General features: G+C 40.6%; 1 long non-coding RNA gene across 1 annotated transcript in view; it reads right to left on the reverse strand.

Annotated features, from left to right (window-relative positions):
- LOC149972001 (uncharacterized) overlaps window positions 1-15,524 on the reverse strand; it is a 167,486-nt gene that overhangs the window by 131,565 nt on the left and 20,397 nt on the right. The window contains exon 2 of the long non-coding RNA XR_016491731.1: window positions 11,179-11,275. This is a non-coding gene — a long non-coding RNA (uncharacterized LOC149972001). The remainder of the gene's footprint in view (window positions 1-11,178; window positions 11,276-15,524) is intronic.

Consider the following 15,524-nt stretch of genomic DNA (forward strand, 5'->3'; position numbering starts at 1 on the left):
GGAGGAGTAGAATAAGGGTGCGACTGAAAGCAATAAGAATTGGTCGTCTAGAACGTCTGGAACAGAGAGTAAATGGAGGTTTCTGGGGGCGATAAAATAGCATCAAGGTATAATGTACAGACAAAGGTAAGGTAGGATGTGAATACAGTGGAGGTAAACCTAGGTATTGAGTGATGAAGAGAGAGATATTGTCTCTAGAAACATCATTGAAACCAGGAGATGTCATTGCATATGTGGGTGGTGGAACTAATAGGTTGGATAAGGTATAGTGAGCAGGACTAGAGGCTCTACAGTGAAATAAGCCAATAAACACTAACCAGAACAGCAATGGACAAGACATATTGACATTAAGGAGAGGCATGCTTAGTCGAGTGATCAAAAGGGTCCAGTGAGTGGAGAGGTTGGTTTAGGGTCACGGCGATTTAGACAGCTAGCCAAGCCAACCGGTAGCAAGCTAGCATAGGATGGAGTCTGTTGTTAGCCACCTCTTGCGTTCGGTCAGTAGATTAGTGGGGTTCCGTGTGGTAGAGGGGATTAATCCAAATCACACAACAACAAAAATAAGAACAATAGATATAGTTATAGAGGCCCGAGAAGAAAACATAATAATTCAAATAAATAAATTGTCCGATTGTCTATTCAGATAGCAGCCGGAAAGACAGCTAACGGTTAGCGGGCCGCAGATGGGCGTTCCGGTAACGTCGCGACAGAGGAGCCAGCCGGATCTCCTTCAGGTAGATAACGTCGGCAGTCCGGTTGTGAAGGCCCGGTGGGGCTCCGCGTAGGCAGTGAAACGGGTCCGGATAGGTGACTGCAGCCCAGGAGTGAATGATGGAACTCAGGCGTGATTGACGGAGCTGGCTAGCACCGGAACAATCGATGTTTGCTCCGGAATCGACGAAAGCCGACTGTCACACGGATAGCAGCTAGCTAGCTGTGAGATCCGGGTATGAACGTCCAGAGAGCAGTTGAAATCCAGGGACATGGAGAGAAAAAAAAAAATGGTCCGGTATGTTCCGTTTCCCGAGCCGCGCTGCGCCGTACAAAACTGGCGATAGATTTTCGATAGATTTTCGAACTAAAGGACAGCCGATGACCACAAACCGTGGTTAGCTTCTGATTAGCTTCTGGGCTAGCTCCTGGCTAGCTTCTGGCTAGTTTCTGGCCAGCCTCCTGGAGTTTCTGGCTAGCTTCCTGAAGGATTGCAGATCTGAGGTAAATAATACTTTTTTATAAATATAAATTGGTGAGGCTGGTTGCAGGAGAGTGTTTAGAAGATGAGTTGATGGAAAATAAAAATAAAATGTATGTGAAAAAAAGTTGTAAATATATATATATACAGGACACGACAAGACGAGGACAAAAGACGTCTGAACTGCTATGCGATCTTGGAGAAAAAAAATGTGGGCCAGCTACCTGGCAATTCGAGGTTCAGCTACTGAGCTTCAGCCCCTCGCTATTTGAGTGACAGCGAGCAAGAAGAATACACAATATAGCGAGAGAGAGAGCAATGGCGTTGTGCAAATACATTTAAACTCAGTTTTTCACAATTCCTGACATTTAATCCTAGTAAAATTTCCTTGTTTTAGGTCGGTTAGGATCACCACTTTATTTTAAGAATGTGAAATGTCAGAATAATAGTAGAAATAATTATTTATTTCAGATTTTTTTATTTCATCACATGGTTAGAATTTTACATACACTAAATTAGTATTGGGTAGCTTTGCCTTTAAATTGTTTAACTTGGGTCAAACGTTTTGGGTAACCTTCCACAACTTTGGAAGTGTGCTTGGAGTCATTGTCCATTTGGAAGACCCATTTGCGACCAAGCTTTAACTTCCTTACTGATGTCTTGAGATGTTGCCTCAATATATCCACATCATTTTCCATCCTCATGATGCCATCTATTTTGTGATGTGCACCAGTCCCTCCTGCAGCAAAGCACCCCGTGCTTCACGGTTGGGATGGTGTTCTTCGGCTTGCAAGCCTCCCCATTTTTCCTTCAAACATAAAGATGGTCATTATGGTCAAACAGTTCTATTGTTGTTTCACCAGACCGGTTATGTTGATATAGGACTCGTTTTACTGTGGATATATATACTTTTGTACCTGCTTCCTCCAGCATCTTCACAAGGTCCTTTGCTGTTGTTCAGGGATTGATTTGCACTTTTCGCACCAAAGTATGTTCATCTCTAGGAGACAGAACGGGTCTCCTTCCTGAGCGGTATGATGGCTGCGTGGTCCCATGGTGTTTATACTTGCGTACTATTGTTTGTACAGATGAACGTGGTACCTTCAGGTGTTTGGAAATTGCTCCAAAGGATGATTCAGACTTGTGGAGGTCTACAATTATTTTGGTTTTCCCATGATGTCAAGCAAAGAGGCACTGCGTATGAAAGTAGGCCTTGAAATACATCCACAGGTACACCTCCAATTGATTCAAATTTTGTCAATTAGCCTATCAGAAGCTTCTAAAGCCATGACATAATATTCTGGAATTTTCCAAGCTGTTTAAAGGCATAGTCAACTTATGACCCACTGGAACTGGAATTATAAGTGAAATAATCTGTCTGTAAACATTTGTTGGTAAAATGACTTGTGATATGCACAAAGTAGATGTCCTAACCGACTTTCCACAAAATTCTTGTTAACAAAATATAGTTTTGGCGTGGATGAAAAACGAGTTTTAATTACTCCAACTGTATCTGCACATTTGTGACATAGTACACCATTGTTCAGGGTGCTATTTTTGGCTCTTGGGTGCTACTTTCAGAACAACTGGCTAAAAAGGATACACAAGTACCAGAGAATATCTTTCTTAAAAACTTGTTTGTAAGAGGGTTGACTGTAACAGGATGACAAATTAATCTTAAATCAGCCATAAATCACTCATGTGATAGGGCCAATTGAATGTAAGCTTCACAAAACAATTTACATTGTTAAAACATATCTGGCTTGTCTATCTATTGGTAACATGGTTGATGTTATTTTCCACCACAAGCCACAGAAACTGGCCAAAAAGAGTAAAACCAGCCTACCTGATGGCGTAACAAAGTTTTAAAAAAAATGTCACTCATTTAAAGGTCAACCCTGTTACGTGAACTGATCTTCCGGAAATCAATGTTTCTTTTGAAAAATTATATTTAAAAAGCAATACTTTTACCATATTAAAACGAGCTTTGGGACAGTAAACGAAAGGTTGCTTGTTCGAATCGCAGAGTCAGCAAGGTGAAAATATCTCCCCGGGGACAAATGTCAGGACATCAATAAAAAACATTGCATATCAGTTGAGATTTTAGTAATAGTTTGCAACAAAAAAATAGCAAGCACACACAAACACATTGTTTTAACTATCCAAGTGGGGGACAAAAAATGTATTCCCATTCAAAATGGTATTTTCCCTAAACCCTTAACTAAACTAACCTTAACCCCAAACCCCTAACTAACCCCTAAGCCAAAAATAACACTTGCTGAAGCAGATTCAGCGATGTACAGGTGCATCAAAGCAGGGACCGAGAAACTGAAAAACAGCTTCTATCTCAAGGCCATCAGACTGTTAAACAGCCACCACTAACATTGAGTGGCTGCTGCCAACACACTGACTCAACGCCAGCCACTTTAATAATGGGAATTGATGGAAAATATATCACTAGCCACTTTAAACAATGCGACTTAATATAATGTTTACACACCCTACATTACTCATCTCATATGTATATGTATATACTGTACTCTATATCATCTACTGCATCTTCATGTAATACATGTATCACTAGCCACTTTAAATTATGCCACTTTGTTTACAATACCCTACATTACTCATCTCATATGTATATACTGTACTCGATACCATTTACTGCATCTTGCCTATGCCGTTCTGTACCATCACTCATTCATATATCTTTATGTACATATTCTTTATCCCTTCACACTGTGTGTATAAGGTAGTAGTTTTGGAATTGTTAGGTTAGATTACTCATTGGTTATTACTGCATTGTCGGAACTAGAAGCACAAGCATTTCGCTACACTCGCATTAACATCTGCTAACCATGTGTATGTGACAAATACATTTGATTTGATTTGATTAAGATAGTTTCTGATATAGCTGACATGCTGACATTACTCCATGTGTAACTCTTTGCTTTATCTTGGCCAGGTCGCAGTTGCAAATGAGAACTTGTTCTCAACTAGCCTACCTGGTTAAATAAAGGTGAAATAAAAAAAATAAGCAGCGTTTACCTTGAATGCAGTCTCTGTTAAAGCGGAAACAGTGTCTTTACATTTCAATCGTGCTGTAAAGTAAAATTCCACGATGCTGATTGAATAGAGCCCCAGGACTTTACAATGATGGCGAAAGCTTGTAGAAATGTTGCAGTTAAGTGGGTTTATACCTTCCTAGAAGTCACAGAGGGACATGTCAACTGCTGCATTTTGGTACTTTAGTAAGTCTTTATTCATATAGAAATCATATTTATTGAATCTTCCATGTGGTCTATATTATTAAAATGATATATTGGTGCTCAATTTCTACTTAAAATATCAAAGTGATGCAAAAGGGATTTATTTTGTGGAACGACCCAGACAGCGGCAAACCCTACAGCAGTGGTCACCAACCTTTTCTGAGTCAAGATCACTTTTGCATTCAAAAAGAATGACGAAATCTACCGCTCAGATTTTTTGTTTTTAAACATGACTTCAAAAATGTAACATTAACCTAATAAAAACAGTTCTGCAGGAACGTTGGGTAGGCATGAAACATTACCACGGCATATTGGCTATATATTTCAAAACTCAAGCTTTTGAAACGAAATAGATCAGCCGAGCATAAATTAAAACAATTTGCAAATAATTAGCTGTTTTATTTTATTAGACTGATGGTACATGCATCTGATGGGTCGTGGAAGCTCTGTAGACACAGTGATTGGCCAGCGCTGTAGGTGCACCCAGAGATCTTCCGGTCCGCTGGGTCGGCAGAGTTTGTCTTTTTAGGCAAATTAAATGGTTACACGGCGCGAGGGGCTTCTGATGCACCAACCGCCAACACACACAAGGAAAAGAAGGAGCGCACGCTTTTCTACAGAAATGTTTGCGGATCGAATAGGAATGCCTTGAAGATCGACCGGTTGGTGCCACTGCCGTACAGTGATAATACATAGTGTATGTTTGTAAGTTTATGTTCAGAGTTGTTTGCGTGTGAGTGAGGGCTATTTATTCATTCATCCTGGTAGTAGTTGTCCTTGCTTCATGGCAAAAGCCCTTAGTTAAACCCGCATTATTATGCCAGTTACAGACAGGTTTTTCATATTTAATGTCCTGTATACTGTCGCTTACCTCAATCCACAAGGGTTGCCATTTGCTTTTCGAAACATCCAAGTAAATACAGTACATAACACTGAGGTCCACTACACTTGGCCTCAATATACTAGCCTCCTGTTTTTTTCCTTGAAAGTTCTTCTTTCTTTCAGCCATCCTGCTCTGCCCTGTCGGTATCAATCCCTCCACCAGGATCATCATCAACCGTCCCTGGTCTTAATGTGGCAACCGATCAGATTAGCAAGGCCAACTATTTCTGGACCAATATGGGGTCCCGGTATCTCCCCCCAACATGTAATGAGAAAAATGAGATTGAATTTGAAACTCGGTTTGACTGGGGGATTAGCCAAGGAGCCTGAGAGTTCTTTACCTCAGTTGGATTGAAGCTGGGGGAGGAGAAGGGGGGAGGATTGTATGTGATTACCTATATTTGAGTTAAACGGATCGCTGTGTGTGCAGGGTACTTAGGACATGTGATGAATGCGATTTAGAATGTGTCACCACCAAGAAAAATGACATGTTAACAATTTAATGGAAGCATACACTGTATATAAAGCGTGCAACTTTTTTTGTCACTGTATAGCGGAGGGATTCTTATCCTTGTCCCTTCCATGCACTACAGTGACATACAGGCAACAGCTAATTTCCCAAATTTTATTAACAGCTGCCTTTTTTTCTCCAGATCTGACACCGGAATAGAAAGATAGTTAAATATGTGCACACACACAGACATGTATGAGACCAGCATCCTTGATGGAAACACTAATCCTTCCTCTCCAGTGTGTTAATACACTAACATCACACACACACACACGCACACACAAACTCTGCCACGCACTGGAGCTCAGCTGTTCGATATTCGCTATAGTCTGGAAGGCTTTGGATGCCCATTGTACTGACGTCTCAATGGTGTTCATAAACAAGCCTGTAATTTACAGCCCTTGTTTACAGTGCCTTGGAAAAGTATTCATCCCCCTTGGTGTTCCTATTTTGTTGCATTACAACCTGTAATTTAAAAGGATTTTTAAATTTGGATTTAATGTAAAGGACAGACACAAAATAGTCCAAATTGATGAAGTTCAAAACATTTGAAATTCAAAAACTGAAAGTGGTGCGTGTATATGTATTCACGCCTTGTGCTATGAAGCTCCTAAATAGGATCTGGTGCAAGCAATTACCTTCAGAAGTCACATAATTAGTTAAATAAAGTGTCACCATGATCTGTCACATGATCTCAGCAGTTCTTAAAGGCCCCAGAGTCTGCAACACCAAGCAAGTGACACCATGAAGACCAAGGAGCTCTCCAAACAGGCCAGGGACAAATTTGTGGAGAAGTACAGATCAGGGATGGGTTATAAAAAAAAAACGTTGAAAATCCACAGAGCACCATTTAATTCATTAGTAAAAAATGGAAAGAACACGGCACCACAACAAACCTGCCAACCTGCCGCCCAGAGAGACAACAAAGTGAGCAAAGATAACCCTGAAGGAGCTGCAAAGCTCCCATTAAAAAAATAAGCAAACACGTTTGGTGTGGAAGACTCCCCAAACATATGGAGGAAGATACTCTGGTCAGATGACACTAAAATTGAGCTTTTTGGCCATCAAGGAAAACCCAACACCTCTCATCACCACGAGAACACCATCCCCACAGTGAAGCATGGTAGTGACAACATCATGCTGTGGGGATGTTTTTCATCAGCAGGGACTGGGAAACTGGTCAGAATTGAAGGAATGATGGATGGTGCTAAATACAGGGAAATTCTTGAGGGAAAGCTGTTTCAGTCTTCCAGAGATTTGAGGCTGGGACGGAGATTCACATTCCAGCAGGATAATGACCCTAAGCATACTGCTAAAGCAACACTTGAGTGGTTTAAGGGGAAACATTGAAATGTCTTGGAATGGCCTAGTCAAAGCCAAGACCTCAATCCAATTGAGAATCTGTGGTATGACTTAAAGATTGCTGTACACCAGGGGAACCCATCCAATTTGAAGGAGCTGGAGCAGTTTTGCCTTAAAGAATGTCTTTGTAAGCTAGATGTGCCAAGCTTACAAAGACATACCCAAAGAGACGTCCAGTACCTCAATCTAACGTACCTCAATCTGGCCTTGAGCTCTGTGAGCCCCTCATCTCATCATGTTTATAAGGACAAGATATCTCCTATTTAATGGCCTTTAAGATGTCCTCGAGAGAGAAATCCCTGCCAAAATAGGACAAAACACTAATTTGCATGACTAATAGACTTTCTGAACGACAAACACATGTACATACTCTGTCACGCACACACTTTATTTTATTCAATAAATAACCAAGTGACTTGTGTTGCTCGGAAACCATACCAAAACTACTTGCATCATTTTAACAGTCAATGACATTGGGCCCAAATCCCAGTGTGTGTCGTAGGTTCCGGAGGTTAATGCAGAATCAAGGTATGATGTAGTACACCACGGTATATCTCATTTGCCCACTTCTGAAGTCGGGGGGGGGGGGGGGGGGGGGGGGGTAGTAAAAAATAAAAAAGTGCACTCCTGTCCCCAAAGTTCAAAATATTTTTACTCGGCTCTCCCTTTGTAATTAATTGAATGCTTTTGTGACACAGTTGATGCCACACAGGGCCCCAGGACAGAAGGTTGAGGGTTCGCAGACCATCACAGACTAGCTCACTCTCCCTGCATGTTTCAGTACTTCACGATCGGAGCCGGTTGCAGACAATGATCAGCTAGGGGAATCCGATTTTCAACATTCTGATGTCGTATTTAAAATGACATAAAATACATGCAACAATTTCTCCACCAACAGGTTTCTGTGCTAGTGCACCACACGACCAATAAACAAAACATACTGACTTTAGGCACTTCAATATCATGGTTTACGTTTTCGACACCACAATAAATAGACCACGTCAATCTCGACAAACAAAATACACATCCCTCCCTACCTTGTAGGTTTACCCAAAATCTCCGAATGTCATGTAACAGATGTCTCTTTCCATTCGCCATTGCACAGTTTGGATTGATTGATTTTATTTGCGGGTAAAAACAAATACATATATGCACAAATGTTAAAAGTGAGCGTACTGCACAATAAAGATGGGGACTTATTTCCATTGTGGTCCCGACACTTGCTGCAACATATGCTAAGGACTAAATGGTGTCTAATTTGTGACTCGTTCCAGGAAGCTAGTCGCACATCACTACTTCACAAAAGAGGCATTTGAAGGTACATTTGTTTATGGGCAGAAATGTATTCTGGAAGATGTGAACTTTCATGTTCAGGTTAATAACAAACTTGTATACCATTTGTAAATAAACTTGTTAAATTACGAGCCTAGTTGGTTTAGCCACTGAAAAAGTCAGAAACCTTCCCGCTAGCCATGATTGGCTGGACATGCCGAGAGATGAGGTCAGATTGGTGTGCATGTAGCATGCTTCTGTCTATAACATGAGCTGTTAATACTTTCTACCGTGGCTTTTTTGAAAGATGCCATGAAGAACCGCAAAAGTGATGCTACTGCTCCCAACATTGCTGCTCTGATTTTAAGAAGCGCTATCAACGAAGATCAGTCAGAAAAAGTTGTGATGGACTACTTTTTGGAGAATGATCATGCTATGCTGACTCTCTGACTCTGAAAATGATTCAGATGACGAGGAAAACATTTTCATTGAACCAGACATTGTAGTCTTCTGATGACAGTGATCGTGAAGAAACAGAGATAAACAATGTTGTTTTCACAGAAGCAGTTGAATGCCCGGTGGAAGCAGAGCATGATTGCAAATGCGCTGGGAGTCGAAAAGAGAACACAGAAGGCTGTCGAATAAAACACCTGTCTCCAGATTACATCTTCAAACTAAGGGCAACAATGGAGTCCATGACAGAGAGGGAGAAGTTTTCATTCATGTATACGGGTAGCTTTAGCAGAAATGATATTTTTCAAATTTTGTAAAAGTCATTTTTATTGCAAGGTAAAGTCCACCGTTAGTTAGCTGACAGTAGCTGTCTGGCTCAATTGGCTAACATTACGTGTTTCAGCTGTGAAGTAATATTATTGGTATCTCAGAAACCCATTTGTGTTATAGCCTAATGTCAGCTAGCTAGCTAACATTGAGCCTAGTTGGTTAGCTAAGGGCAACCATGGCATCCTTGACAGTGAGGGAGAAGTGTTCATCCATGTATTCCGGTAAGAGTCTTGCTACATTTTCAGATATTATAAATTTCTAATTTTGTCAGAAAGTTGTTTTCATTCCATGAAAGCGTGCTGGCTCGCTAGCTAATGTTACGTGTATGAGCTGTGGTCATATTATTAGTATCTCCATTTACTTTGCTAGCTAGCTAACATTGATTAATTAATGGTGCATAGTTGTATGGGTTAAGATTACTATTTCACTGTACCGTTTACACCTGCGGTATCCTATGCGTGTGCCAAATAAAAATGTATTTGATATAGTGTGTGATTGCCAGAGACGTTAATGTGAAGGACAACTTTAGCTGCACCAAAGTCAGATTATGATATAGGCCAAGGACTAGTTCATTTTTACTACTACTTTCACAATTTTTTGTCTTAATCTTTGATGGTTTACTACAGTACTTACTCACTATGTCCAGCACATGTGCATCCTTAAAGAGATGGGTGGGGCTAAGGCTTAAGAGAGTTTGAACGATGTTGAATGGGTGTAGACATTGACAATGGTTTCATGGTTCCAACAGGGGCAGGCAATAGACAGGTCAAGGCAGGCAGGGGTCAGTAGGCAGGCTCAGGGTCAGGGGCAGGCAGAGTGGTCAGGCAGGTGGGCTCAGAGTCAGGGCAGGCAAGGGTCCAAACCAGGAGGGTAAGACAAGGAGAGACTGGAAAAAGCAGGAGCTGAGAACATAAACGCTGGTTCACTTGACCAACAAGATGAACTGGCAATGGACAAACAGAGAACACAGGTATAAATACACAGGGGATAAGGGGCAACACCTGGAAGGGTGTTGAGACAATCACAGGGACAGGTAAACAGATCAGAGTGTGACAGTAGACAAAGATCTGCTCTCCAGTATGTACCAAAACAGTCACGGGCCATTTTCTCAAAAGTTTATCAACTCTCAAAGCACGATATAGCATTTTCAGCCAAAAACAATTTCAAATGTTGCTAGCTAGGACTGAATCAAGGAGGTGGGTCACATTTACACATCTCCATCTGGCTTTCGAGGGTCAGCTTATTTTTGAATTGTAAAGATTTTTCTTCAACTCCACAGGTTTAACACTTTGTGCACCCGAACACTATCATAGCCTTTCTCTCTCGCCATCAATTCCGTTCAAATTGCATTACCTGTCTCTTGCGCAACACTCACCATGCGCTCAGCTGGCCTCTCTCCTTAAAAACCTTCACCAAAGTTATGAACAGGCTATATTGCAGCAATTACCAACAAAGGCAAGTGCATACAGAAAAGCAAAGTGTATAAGGGAAGTACCAAAACAGCTTGATATATGGGAGGTGCATGCATGCAGATGAGGAAATGTGGCTAGGATGGAAGAAATTATATAGTAAAACCTGCAAGAGAGAACGTCCCCTGTGCCCAATAAAAAAAACACAGAACTATCCCCAAAGATGTGTTATTTTTTTTGGACCACCCCTCCCCTCCAGTAAATTGTGATCTGTCCCTTAAATCAACAGACCCATGTTTTAATAGAAGTGCAATAATCGAAGAAATCACCTTCTTCATATTTTTGATCATCTACTGTTCCTTGAGAACTCAGCAGGTATGTATTCAGATCTGACAAGAGTTTAATGGAGTCGTGAGGGGAACCACTGGCATTGGCAATCAAATTCACATACTGTGCCCTTGAAAACCCAAGAATGCCGCAATTCACACGTCATCTTACCTCCCAAAGTGAACCTGACGGCTAATCACCTGCAAGCCCTTTCTTCGGCCATGTGTCCAAGTGAGACTTCAACACCGGTGCCAAGCCATATACATCCCTGTGCGAGACACAAACAGAGAAAAAAAGAGAGAATTTTAATCAAAGCTCAAAGGGAAAAAAAACTGTTATTTTTCACTGCACTGCTCGATGACGGTATAGCACCTATACTGCCACCACCTAACTCAATGCCGTCCCTTTGAATTTCAAGATGGCTCATCTCGCAAGGCTACCCTGCAATATTACACAGTTCAAGCAAAGTACCTGGAGAACCTCTGCAGCCTTCATTGGGTATTAGATTTTCGCTCTCATACACTATGGGTTGGAAAGCGTGGCCCACCTCTGCTACAGCCAATATGGTAACACTTTACATTAAGTTGCCCCTAATACTTATGTTCTGTAACTACATAGTAATAACTATAGTAACATAGTAGCTATAAAGGCATTGCTATGTAATTACATGGTAATTGGATTTAGAGGTATCAGTTTTTACACAATTGAAACAAGGACTGCAATTTCACATCCACTTGCTGAAAGTAATTCCACATATGTAATTTCTAATGTGTTATGTCTTATTTTTGCTAGACTGACTTTTTCACACATTGTTAACATTGTTTGAATGGTAACCCTTTATTTGAAGGGAATATAACATTTTTAAGCAGTACATAATCAACTTCAAGACAATGCATGTATGAACTGCTTATAAATGCTCTATGTATGGGTTATTTGTGTTATATGTACCCTTCAAAATAAAGTGTTACTGTCTGAAGTGTAAGGCTGTTACAATAACATAAAATCTGAAAATATCGTAGCATCTCACCCGTTGCAATTTTACTGAGATTATTCATGCGTGACAGATACTTTTCCTAGACCAAATGCTATAAAAACGGGTTAAAATCCTTTGTCGACTGTCAACAGTAGACATGAATACCGTCTTTGTCAGATAGGCTCAGCACTAAGGTGGTGAAAGGGGCTTATCAAGCTTGTGCTGAATGCTTGTAATAATCAATTACAGGTGACTATCCGTGACCTTCAAATATATTGAATCTGCAGAAATACAATGAGTGTATTTGAATTGCACACATCAATGCACTACTGCCTTCATTGAGCACAGAGGGCAGGAATTGTCCTGAAAATAAAGGTGTACTGTGCCGGAACTGGTCAGGCAAACTCCTAACTCTAACCGAATATCATGCTGAAATGCATCTGCTCTCTCCAGCCTTATCTCTCCAAGTTTCCCTTAGTAGTTTAGGGCTTTTATATTGCATGAAGTGCATTGGTGTCATATTGGGCTCTGTCTTGTTCCCTAACATGCTTCCCTTTGTCTCCTCTCAATGAATCCAGGTCCCACCAGTGTATATGAGCCTGAGAAACTCTCTTAATGAAGTCTACAGGTGTCAGATCCCCCCAAGGAGATGTGGGTGGGGAGTCAGGAGCAGGTGACACAAGTTCCGAAGGAAAAGGGTTGTTTTATTCAACAAGCTCATAAATAACAGGACACCGGGCTGCAACAGTAGCCACAAAACCCCACTCAGACACAGTCCAGGGAAAAACCACCTGTTAAAAATGAACTAAAGAAAAACGCAACCCAAAACTAACTGACAGTCAAACGAAAACAAGGCAACATTGTATAGATGTATGTTTCCGTATTTATATACCTGTAGTTGATTGCTTTTGATGGTTTTGTTAGACAGATAAACATAATGTTTATAATGAAGTTGATATGGAAGGTCACTGCAGATTTTTAACTAACAGTTGGTTATAGGTGATGTGTGCTTTTTATGATTTTGTTGATACAGATTTTGGTAAAGGTTGTATTAACTGTTCGCATCCTTCTGGCTCAGAATAATTTCCATCCTGCAAAATGTTAGAACCTGCAATCAATCAGGAAATGGTCTCTCCTTTGTTGAGCACAATACTTTTGTTCCATTGTTATCTGTCACTTGGGTTCAAAGCCTTACAAGTTATTTCCTTAGCAGACTCCGTTTCTATTTGATTTGGACAGTATGTCATGCAGTTATAAAGTATTAAATGTGTCTGACAAAGATAGCAGTAATTGGGAACCGGTAGCGATTGTTGTGGCTGTTCTGGTGGGGATTGTTGGAGTTTTAGTCATAATAAGCAAAATATAACATGTGTTTTAGAGCAGAAGGAGTCATAACACAGATCTCAGTCTTCTTTTTGTAGAGCCGTTTTTAAGCAAGTGTAGTCATTAGTGCACTGCCAAAACTAACTAGTACAATGGAGAACACATGTCAGATGCTAAAAGCAATGTAAAACTATTCTTATTGTCTTGTTTCTCTAAGGAATTGTGTGTACTTGTACGTTTGTCTTCTCTGTGGTTGTGAATAAGGAGGAAAATGAAAGTGCTAAAAAAGGAATATGAAAGTGCTAAAAAGACCCTTTGTTTTTTAACCTGAAAATGTTTCAATTCGCAGATTTGCACAATGGAGGGGATCCAAATTATTCAGGAATATACTGCACGTTGTAAACAGAGAGTACTTCTGCTTCATTGCTCACACTTGAACAGGTCATGCACCTGTCTTTCACCTGCCCTTGTGCTTGTCTCCACCCCCCTCCAGGTATCGCCCATCTTCCCTATTATCCCATGTGTTTATACCTGTGTTCGCAGTTTGTTTGTTGCCAGCTTGTCTTGTTCGTTCAAGCTTACCAGCGGTTTTCCTGTCAGCTTCTATCGTTTCCCAGCCTCTCTTTGCTAGTCTTCCCGGTTTTGACCTTTGCCTGTCCTCATCCTGTACCTTTGCTCCACCTGAACCCTGCCTGTCCCTGACCCTGAGTCCACCTGCCGTCCTGTACCTTTCTCTTACCCTGGATTTTGCCTTGACCTGTCTTTGCCTGCCCGTTTGCTACAATAAATAGTGTTACTTCGACAATCTGCATCTTGGTCTTACCTTGATCCCTGATACCTGTCTATGTGTTCCACCATTACGTAACCAAAATGCAAAAACTCTGCCAATTCATTAATTCAGCTACACTACCTTTACCTTCATTTCAATTGTTCTACCGTAGCCTACTAGGTGTCAGTGAGGCCTGCAATATTCATGAGTTCACATCTATAAAACAAAATAACAACATATTCAGAGGTTGGTCCTCAATTAAACTCATAATTAACGATGTAACACAATGTTGTCTGAAAAAAATTTGATCAAAATTACCTTCATACCACAAATAGATGAAATGGAATTTAATTAAATGCAGCTGTAATAACATGGATCAGACACATGTACTACATCTGCAATGTGAAAAACAAAACAAAATGATGCACAAATTCAGTAGTCATGTAACCTAAATGTTCTTATTAATATAGGGGTCCCCGTTTGTAGACAGTTTTGTGGTTTTCGCATGGGACAGAAATAGCGTTGTTTAAATAGTTATTCAGGCAACAATATTTTGGCGGGGAGGGGTGGTGTTGTTGCTCATTAAAATAGCTACACCAGCTTGGTTGAATAATTTCAAGTAGTGTTGCTATGGCAGACTTTGATCCAATTAGGTCTGTGATATGCTAATATCACCACAACAATGTAGGTACGTAGTTTGAAATACTCTCTGCCCTCAAAACGCAAGTAAATGAAAACCATGAATCTCAGCACTTTTGTAATTATCCTAGACTTGAAGATCAAAGGATATTTTCCCATGAAATATATTTACCTCGAGTGAATATAAAGTTGACTAAGATGAACCCAAATTCTAGCTGCAAATACAGCACAACTTCCAATGTAGATTTTCAGTTTGTAACTACACTACCGTTCAAAGCTTTGGGGTCACTAGAAATTTCCTTGTTTTTGAAAGAGAAGCACATTTTTGTCCGTTAAAATAACATCAAATTGATCAGAAATACAGTAACATTCTTAATGTTGTAAATGACTATCGTAGCTGGAAACGGCAGATTTTTTAATGGAATATCTACATAGGCGTACAGAGGCCCATTATCAGCAACCATCACTACTGTGTTCCAATGGTGCACAACTGATTAAGAGGACAAGTACATTAGAGTCTCTAGTTTGAGAAACAGACACCTCACAAGTCCTCAACTGGCAACGTCATTAAATAGTACCCCGCAAAACACCAGTCTCAACATCAACAGTGAAGAGGCGACTCCGGGAGCTGGCCTTCTAGGCAGAGTTGCAAAGAAAAAAAACATATCTCAGACTGTCCAATAAAAATAAAAGATTAAGATGGGCAAAAGAACACAGACACTGGACAGAGGAACTCTGCCTAGAAGGCCAGTATCCCAGAGTTGCATCTTCACTGTTGATGTTGAGACTGGTGTTTTGCGGGTACTATCAGTT

Source organism: Oncorhynchus mykiss, chromosome 25 (assembly GCF_057628025.1).
Source record: "Oncorhynchus mykiss isolate SJ-2025 chromosome 25, ASM5762802v1, whole genome shotgun sequence".
Classification (NCBI taxonomy): domain Eukaryota; kingdom Metazoa; phylum Chordata; class Actinopteri; order Salmoniformes; family Salmonidae; genus Oncorhynchus; species Oncorhynchus mykiss.